Source organism: Rhamphochromis sp. 'chilingali' (assembly GCF_963969265.1).
Source record: "Rhamphochromis sp. 'chilingali' genome assembly, chromosome: 11".
Classification (NCBI taxonomy): domain Eukaryota; kingdom Metazoa; phylum Chordata; class Actinopteri; order Cichliformes; family Cichlidae; genus Rhamphochromis; species Rhamphochromis sp. 'chilingali'.
In genome coordinates, this window is record NC_137938.1 from 35,831,714 (window position 1) to 35,841,640 (window position 9,927).

Here is a 9,927-nt window from a genome sequence, read left to right on the forward strand (position 1 = left end):
AATATGCTATATTTGGTTTTTTTTGTCAAACCTGGCACTGTGCATATTGGCCAAACATTTCTATTTGGTCGCCCCTATCCAAAGAACATTGTTCCAGACGTCTGCTGATTTCTTCAGATGGACCTCTGCAAATCTAAGCTGTGCTGCCACATACTCTGAAGATGGTATCCCCTTGCAACCCTTGCAAACAAGCCAGACCTGCTTAATCTCTTTTAAATGTATTATCACAACATTTAATATTAAGCATGCTAACTGAGGCCAGCAGAGTCTTAGATGAAGCTACTGATTTCTGTAAGCATTCCACAGTTAGTTTAACCTCGGAGTGAATTTGCTGGGATGTTCACTCCTGGAAAGATTTGCATCTGTCTTCGATGTGAAGATTCTTTCTCATAGTTGAATGATGGACTTTAAATTGACCTTATAACCCTTCCTAGGTTGATGGGCAGTGTTAATATCTTTCCCCTTTGAGACAGCGTTAAGGCACAGTTGAGTTTTGGCAGTTTGCTTCAGAAATAGACCTGCCAAAATTTGCACTTTCATAGAGTTGCTCATACTTGCTGGTGACTAAGTTATCAGGTACATTTGATTAGCAACCTCTGAATGTTATTTACCCCCCATGGAAACAGTAATCTTTCATATACTGCTGCATTTAATCTTTCACACATTGCTTCTGCCTTTTGGCTGAGCTTGTGTTAAATAAAAATTACACAGATTTGTTTGGTTGTTCATCTGAGGCTGTAATTTTGTAAGATTTTGTAAAAAAACAACCAAAAAACCCCCCAAAAAGCTGGTTTCAAACTCTAGAGTTTGACAAGAGTATTACACCACAGCCACTACCTGCTGCCCCTAATGCAGATTTAGTAGCTACTCTGTCAATTTGGACAATTAGTCTGAGCACTTTTTGTATCTTTTACAGATATTTTGCCACTGTTTTCATGCTTTGCTGTGGTTTATTTTTCCTTTTTGACATGCCCGGGGTTCATGAAAGAGTGCAAATGAGTCAATGATGAATTGGATAGAGCAGTCTAAATGTGGGGTTGATCTCCCTGCCCCTCTCTTTTTCCACTCCCCGGGCTGTTTGAGCAGAGTGTTCGGATCAGGGCCGACTCTCGGGCCCTAATGGAGGCAACTCATTTCAAGAGGGCTTGTATCTTTGATGCGGAGCTGGTTAACAATGCATCCTTTCTTTCACTGAGTTAGAACTCTCCAGCAGGGTTCCAGAGAGAGGGGAAAATGTAAACTGGGGATTAGCTGGACTAATGGCCCCAACTTGTCGTTGATGTTAATTAGTGTTAATTAGGACTCTCTTCATTTAGCAGGTGGGACTGAAAGTCCAGGGCAAACTTTTGGTGTTTTTGCAAATGTCCTGGCACATTTTTATGCACGTATGGTCAAATCCTCGTACACACATTTTCACACTTGCACACAAGCCAGAGCCCCTTCTTGTTAATTTCAGCATCCCGTCAGCGCTAGCACTTGTACACTGACGGCTTTCTTCTGTTTGTTCTTTCCTAGTTGTCAGAGGCCATTTGCTTTCGGCACAATGACTCCCTTTTACTGGGTTTGATCTTCACAGCTATTCAACCTCCTCTTTTCTAGTGGTCAAGATAAGACTCCACCATTTCATCTCTACTCTTTGCACAGCCTAAAATCTTACCATATCCCCTCCCCCCTCTGTATGTTTGTGTGCCCAGTGATCCAAGAGAAAGACAGTGGTTGGATTTGGAATCTTTTCTGCTTCCAATGTCCTGCTACTGACACATAATTGACCACTTTGTTTGGTCAGTTAACCCTTTATTGTTCCAGAGGCCCTTTGGAGCCATTGAGGTTGCCAGTAGTGGACTGTTGTGCATCATATGCATGTGCAAACACATCTACATACATTCAGGATATGGGTGACCCTCTCATATGCACACACACACACACACACACACACACACACACACACACACACACACACACACACACACACACACACACACACACACACAGAGGGCATGTCCCAAACTCTACTTGAGGGGTGTTTTTACTTTGACATGCACGGCCACCCCTTCTAACAGGCTCACTCTCAGGCTTGATGTCCCAGCAGGATTTCGTGGTGTGAAATGGGGGGCCCAAAGTTTGTTGCTGGTGGGAGTTCAGAGAGAAGAAGGGGGAAATGTTTCTCTCTGGCCAACACCTGGTATCACTTTATTAACCCTTGGCTGCCTTGACCCCTATGAGCCAAGAAACTGCAGGGCCAAAGGGGGCCACAAGGGAGTAAGAGGCAAGGGGTGGAAGAGGAGAAGGGGTGCAAGGGGTGTATGGACGTCACTGCGCAGCCTTTGAAGGCAGAAGCGATGCCCCTGCATCGGAGGCATGGCGATGACTTTACCACTACTGTGACCCCCCTTGACCCTGCCCCCTCCCCACCCCGTGTACACCCCAAACCCCACCCCCTCTGATTGCAGCTGCTGGATCCCATTGGAGTGCCATAGACTGCCGTGGCAGCGGGAAGAAGAGAAGGAGAGATGGAAGGAAAGAAGGGAGTGGAGAGATAGACGGGGAACAGAAAGATGGGCCTATGGAAAAGGTCAACTGTTGGTCAGAGGTTTTTATTGGGATTGCAAGAGGGAGGGAGTGGGAGAATGTGTTAAAGACCACCGTCTGAGATTTTAACAACAGGGAGGGGAATTTGGCCTTTTTCCACCCCTACACACGTTTAACTGTTAGATGATGGCCTCTCAGTAGATCTGTGTGCAAGTGGCCTAATGGTTAAGTATGCAGAAGTTGGGTGCACCTCTGGACACTGCTGGGTCGCTTTCAGCTTTCAACTTTTGGGATATCCTGCATCTTGACTGGTACTGTACAGCAGCCAGACAGAAAACTTCAGTACCAGCACAGAGGATGTCCTCACACCATTTCCATTGCTTATTAAGAGTTATCCAAGATCTCCTGGGTCAAGTAATTATAAAGGGTCTAGTAGGCCGGTGGAAATTCCATCAAAGAGACATCATACTGGAGGATTTAAACTTATCCAATCAAAAGTTATGATCAGTCCGAGCTGAGACAGGAAACCCTAAATGAGCCCCTGATTAGTTACTGGCAGAGTCAACAGGGAGTGATGATCCACAAATAGAACCTGTAGGAACAAGTTAGCTCCTCTGACCTTTCACAAAAGTTCCATCAAGTTGCTAACTTGCTGTTTGTCTTACTTGTATTCTAACCAGCTGCTGCACATTTATAAGCAAAAATACATTTTGAACTCTTAAACTTGTAACTTAGAGGCAAATTATTTTATCTGAACATTTCATAGATTTTAAGGTGACCAAGTTACTTCATTTCCCAAAGAAACAAAACACAATCTCCCCTCTGCTCAGGAATATTTTTTTTGATTGTAGTATTACTTGTTTGACTGGCAACATTTTCAGAATAATGTGTACTAATGTAGAATTTTAACCTTTCAGAATGGGTATACTTTTACTTTATACTTTTAGTAACTGGACAGCTTATGTTGTGAGCCATTTACTGTACAGTATGGAAACACTTAAGGCCTGTTTGTAGACAGTCTGCTGTCACAAGTCTTGACATTGCATAAAGAATGGTGGTCAAAATGCTTAGATATTCTGTCACAACTGCCTCTGCTTACATGATCACTTACATCTTTGTATGCATTGTGAGGGGGGAGATATTTTCCTCCAGTGGTCATGCAGTGCAGTAAACTACAGTAAGCAGAAAAATCCTGGAAATTTGCAAAGCGTTACACAAAACAAAGCAAAAGAAAAACGTATATACGAGCAAATAAAGCATTGACACTATTACAGTAACAACAACAGTGCTAGGAATCACTGGACTTCCTGACGTTCTTCCACTTTTGGACACAGATTCTCATCCCCCTTAAAGCTGACCTTCTACATCTTCCTATGTCTTCTCTATGCTATACATGCTTACAGCTCTTCTTCCATTGGAAGGTGTTTCTGGCCTTAAAATGTTTATTTGAACAGGGTCTCAGTGACAACTATATCTCAGTTTTCTATTTGTTTAACAACTTCTTATGTTAGCAAGTTAAATTGTAACCTACACATTTATACTCCACTAGGTTAACCCTTTCTTGGGCGAGGAACCATGTTTGCTCACTTCACTGACCTTGATTTGCAACAGAAAAATAAAAAATGTTGAAAAAAATCAATCAAATAAAAAAGTGCTGTGATATAATTTAATAATACTTGAAATGTTGAATTTCCATTCACTCAGTAAGTGCCCTATAAACGGTTAAACCTGTTATACATCATCTTATTATACCTTGTCCTTGCCTCTAAATTCATATTGGCTCTCCAAAAACCTCTGAATGGTGTAAGGCAATATGTTTTTATCTTTATTTGTGGAGTGGTGAGTTCAATTAAGTCATGACATTGTATTCTTCTAAACACGTCTGAAGTTGATCTTTAATTTAGGATAAAAATAGTGGAAAGGTTAAACCAACGTGGCTTTTTTTGCTCAACATAGACAAATATTCAGTCATTAAAATAAATTGGTATTTATAATTCTATCTACAAAAAGAAAATCACTTTTTTTTATGATCAAAGCACTTTTTTGGTTCCAGATACATTCATTCATGAAACTGCAGACAGATTTCCCCACTCTAGGAGCCACAAGATGACTCCAAACTACCCTCACTATCTCCAGCCTCTTTGCTGTGAGCAGACATATTGCCTAATTTTTACTGCTCCCCCTATCACCTCCTGAGCTGAACACAAATATGACATCTGTCCAAAGACACAAGTCCTCAGTGAGCCTCTTTCTGTGGAGGGGGCAGATTAGATGCTTTTTCCATGGTCTAGTTGGGCCTGCATCCTGGCTCTAGTGCATGATCAGGAGGTTGTCTCCTGACTCAACCTCTGCAGTGTCAACACTGTTCTGTTGCAGCTCACCTCGATCAGGGAGTCACAAGGGCTCCGGCTTCAGCCAGGGTCCAGAGATTAATTTATGGCCTGACTGCAAGACCACTGTTTGAGAGCCAAAATGGCCACAAACACTGCATGAGGAAGGTGGAATAGATAGATAGATAGATAGATAGATAGATAGATAGATAGATAGATAGATAGATAGATAGATAGATAGATAGATAGATCGATCTATCTCTCCTTTTTTCTCTCTCTTCCTTTTCTTTCTTTCCCTCTTTCTCTCTGTGGGCATCTTTTTATGGAACTGACATTCCTGGAGTGATCGAAACAGAAGCCCTTGTTTAGAGGCGAATCCCTCCCACCCTAACCCCCTTTTTCATCTTCCTAGTTTTGGAGCCCTGGGTCAGAGGTCAAGACCCCCTCCAGCTTCAGAGACATGCCAGGTCATGCAAGCCACATAGCATTCCCTGTATAGTTCCCCCCCCCCCCACACACCAGCCCACCACACCACCCTGCCTTCCCTTCACCTCAGCAAAAAGGCCTGATGCCTCTTAACACTGACTAACACGCTTACACAAGAGGTGTGACACTATGTTTGACTGAGTAAGTGCACGCGTGACATTTTGAGAGATGCCGAGTACTACAGATAGTGAGTACATGGGATCACTTGTGGATTTTACATTGGTGAAGATGAGTTTGGGATGTCGTGTGATAACGTTTTAAGCTTTCAAATATGACGCGTTTCAAGACAAAAAGCTGTCTAGTTAGGCAAGTCGGTAAAAATGTATTAACGAAGCAGGGAAATTCTACTTTAGATCTGACCTACTGTGAGTAGAAAGGGAAACATCCCTCTATAGAATTTTGTTTGCCCCCGATAATATGATAAATGTAAAAACCAAAGTAAATAAACAGAAGATGTCATGTCACAAAACAAATTGGTGATGTGAATAAATGTGCTTAAAACAAATCCTTTCCTGAAATGATAAGCTAATGCTTCATCTGCCAGAATTTTAAACTCTCTTTCACCGTGTCTGTGAAAAGACGCAAGCACTTTAATGAAATAATACAAAAATAGGAAATAAAGGGTAATAAATTAAAGCCCAGCTGAATTAGAACTGTCAGGAAGCAATTAGGAAAACACCATAATTCCTCTAAATGGGGCCAAAGTTGAACAGATAGCAAAATGTGTTAAATGAAAATAACCAATTTTGGGAGCGTATCGCTGCCAAATGTTAAAGGTCACGAGACTCGGTGGGGCCTTCACTCGTGTCCTCTTCGCTTAGTCAGCAAATGGAACCAACGTTGAATCCCACAAGAAACAAGATGAAAAATGGGTTTGAGATGCACAAACAGGGCAGAGATGTAGTGCAGAAAAGGGTGACCCCTTCCAACAGATAAACAAATAACTAAATAAATCCTGGGGACACTGGGGGTGAGGGAAGCTACCCCCGAGGGGTCAGAGCAGGAACAGATAAATCTCCCTTAAAGACGCCATGACTCTCCACAGTTAACCTCTTAATCAACCCCAATCGCCCAAAGGAAACAGCAGTGACTTTCAAAAACTCAGCCCAGTGTCTTTGCAGTGAGTAAACACACTTGTGTATTTGTGTTCCCTAATAAATGTATAGAAATAAGGAATCATTCGCTTCAGTTTGATGACAATTTAATCATAAAGAGCTGTAGAAAAGGGGAAGTTCTGTGGAGTTCATTTCCAGCATCTGAAGGAAATTTAGATTGCACATACCTTTTTAGTCAACGTGATCGTTTTTTCATGCACAGAAATACATGTTCAGGCAAACACACTCATTTCCCAGTGAATCTAAATTTCACTTCTTCCTTGTCTGTCTGTCAATACTCTTTTCTGAAGCACCACACAAGCAATTAATAAATTGTGCCTCTGAGCACAAAACACTCAGATACTATCTTTTCGAGGGTCATGCAAGGCACAAGACGTCATAACAAACATGTCATTCTTGCCTTTGAATTTCTATTTCAGTCATGTGCTCAGGTTGCATACCTGCTCACTTGATGGCTTCTTTCCTCAACGGGACGCATTTAGCATCAGCTGAAGTGCAGTTGCATTGTTGGCACGGGTGTTGTCAGGTTGTCCATAAATTAACAACTAAACCAGTGGCCCTTGCATTTCCTAGGCCATCCGGTGTGGTCATGTTTACCACCCCTTGCCCTCAGCCTGACACCCTCATGTGTCAAAGCCTCCTGAACCAGTTGGTCCAGCAGTCCTTCATGAGCATCAAACAGAAGAGGCAAACTGTCATATGTGCTGGTTTTGAGATATATCTGGGTATGAAAGGGGAAAGGTTACCCTGATGAGGGCAGATATCCTGATACTTAATTTATTAAACACTACTTTTTTATGGTGTTTGAACACCATGACCCTGCTATATGGCCTTTTGCACCACTACAAACTTTCAACTAGTGGCTCTGTAGTGGTGTGCTTTACTCATTCACCTAACAAGTGAGAGATCTCCGGTTATGGAGTTGTGTCATGAAGGGCATCCAGTGTAAAAATGTGCCAAATCAAACATGCAAAATGACCCCTTGTGAATAAGAGAACAGCTGAAAGTAGCTTCTTCTACAGTTCTGAAACAGGATGAATCAAAGACATGTAACAGGACGAAAACAAACATTTTCAAGCCAATCACTAAGACAGAGTTTGATCACACATGGCTTCTTTTGTACAAGCGCGTAAGAAAGAGACATTTTTTTCTAATCTACTTCAACTGAATGGAGACAAAATTAAGAATCTTTAAAAGTATGTTCAGATCAAGTTTGTATGGTAGCTCAGAAAGCCAAAATCTTGATGTTCTTATTATTAATTTTTGACCTGTGACACTTTTACTGTCATTTCAGCACAAAGATGATACTATGACCCAAATGACTAACCTGGGAAATTTTGTGGATATGTGAGTGTTGCATTATAACATGCCAAGATGGAAACAGTGCTTTTAAATTTTTGCTATGTCCTTGTTTCTTCAGATATTTTTGTCACCTCTTTACATCCAATATATAACTGGTGACCCACTTAGGATTAATGTTAGGGGTAGGATTTGGTTAACACCCTCTTATATTGAATTTTCACCTTTCTGGATCACCCAGATGGATATGATTTTATCATATAAGTTTGAATACTCAAATACAACATCTGCTTTGTGAAAAGCAGGACACGTGTATTTGTCTCCTCCAAACTGAGAAATCACTAAGAAAAAAACATTACTCAGTGCTCAGTACAATAACTCTGACAGGGACGGGACTTTATTCATCAACAATGGGCCTTTTCTTTAATTTACAGAGTTCATACCACCACTAAATCTTTGGGAGTAAATTATAATTATCTTTGACAAACGCATGCACATACACACAGAACTGTGATCTCAGTCATCAGCTGCATTATTATATTCCAGATAGTTCTGCCATAAATGGATGCAGAAAAGCTACGTACTGACCCAGAAACATTAATCAGAGTGCAGGAAATGAAGTTTAAGATTTCCTGGGGAAGGAACTACTTTCAATTAATGCCCAAGCCCAATGCAGAAACAAAACCTACGCCCATGAATTTACAGTAACTACCCGTGATGACCGGCTTCTGCTTGTGAAAGCATCACAGGATGTAAAGATCAACAACACTCTGCTCAGCTGAGCTGCAGTGTTAGCTAGCTCCAAGTTCATTTGGTTAGGACCAACAGAAGGTTGAAAAAATAGGTCCTAAATTAAACTGATTCAAAAATTATTGATTTTACTTATTTACTGTATTTTGAATAAACTGATCACAGTTCTTTTCTAATATATTCTTTTGGAGCTTTGAGCACCCAGATATCATATATAATATCAGTTATATCAGTTTATCAATAAAAGTTAGCGATCTCTACGTCTTATATCCAACAAACTGGGCAATTCATGCTAAAAACAGTTTAGACAGATATATACATCCTCTGGTCTATAATCCTTTGATATTACAGCCCAGATATAAAATGTGCAAATATAATTACAAGTCATAATTTTATCTCATTTTCTTGATTTTTAAACTTTCCCTATAGACATTAATCTGTTTGTGAAGGTCTAAATCAGGAGTGTCCAACTTGTTATAGTTCATGGATCACAATCTGATTATAATAACCTGTGTGGAAAAAACAAAAAAACATATAAAAAAGTAAATGTACATTTGGTAAACTGTGACATTTTCACAGTTCATAAACCATCAGTTTAAGAAAAGATCCTAAGATTTTTTTAAAAGAAAAATAGACATGTAGAGTCGTAGTTTGTGTCTTTTGTTTCACATCAGTCTAAAAACACTTGTATACACATATTTTCACCACACCGGAAATTGTAGCACATTGAACTGAAAATCACCTAAGGAATTAATGACGTCACTATAATTTTTAACACTCTCCACACAAGTGGACGGACCATGCAGTGGGCCAGTTCTGGCCCCTGGGCCCTATGTTTGACACCCTTGGTCAACATAAGAATTAAACCACGGTTCACAAAACACGTCTTTGTTTTCATTTGGTACAATGTTATTACTCAAAGAAGGCATGTAACAATGGCCTTTTCTCGTCTTAATGAAAGACTTAAAGAAGAGTCTCTGCACTGATGTGGTCTTAATTGAGGGATTAATGAATGGATATTACGTACATTACCAAACCATATGCTGATCCTCGTTTAATTAGACTCTTTTCGTGAAATCCTGGTCAAATTGATCGTAAGCCGGGTCGAGTCGAGTTACACTCTAATTATTAGGCCCCAAACCCTGAGGTGCCCTTGGTCACTGGCTCTACAGCTCATGGGATCTCCTAATGGAGAGTCGCGGGGCTAATTGGGACACAGGTAAGGTTACATGTGACAGCAATTAAGCCGAGCAAAGGGCCAACTGTGTGGCCTCCGGCGATCCCGGCGCAGCACTCGCGATCCCTGAGTGCTGTTTTTGTCTTTTTAGCGCTTTTTTCTTTTTTGGGAGAAGCAAAGCTGAGAAGTTTCCCCCCTTTAGTCTATAGCAGAGATCAGATTATGTAGAGAGCCTAAATCC

The 9,927-nt window shown here is 40.9% G+C and overlaps 1 long non-coding RNA gene across 1 annotated transcript in view; it reads right to left on the bottom strand.

Moving 5' to 3' along the window:
- LOC308405265 overlaps positions 1 to 7,680 on the bottom strand; it is a 48,429-nt gene extending 40,749 nt beyond the window's left edge. The window contains exon 1 of the long non-coding RNA XR_013973297.1: positions 6,901 to 7,680. This is a non-coding gene — a long non-coding RNA (uncharacterized lncRNA). The remainder of the gene's footprint in view (positions 1 to 6,900) is intronic.
- Between the last annotated feature and the right edge of the window lie 2,247 nt (positions 7,681 to 9,927).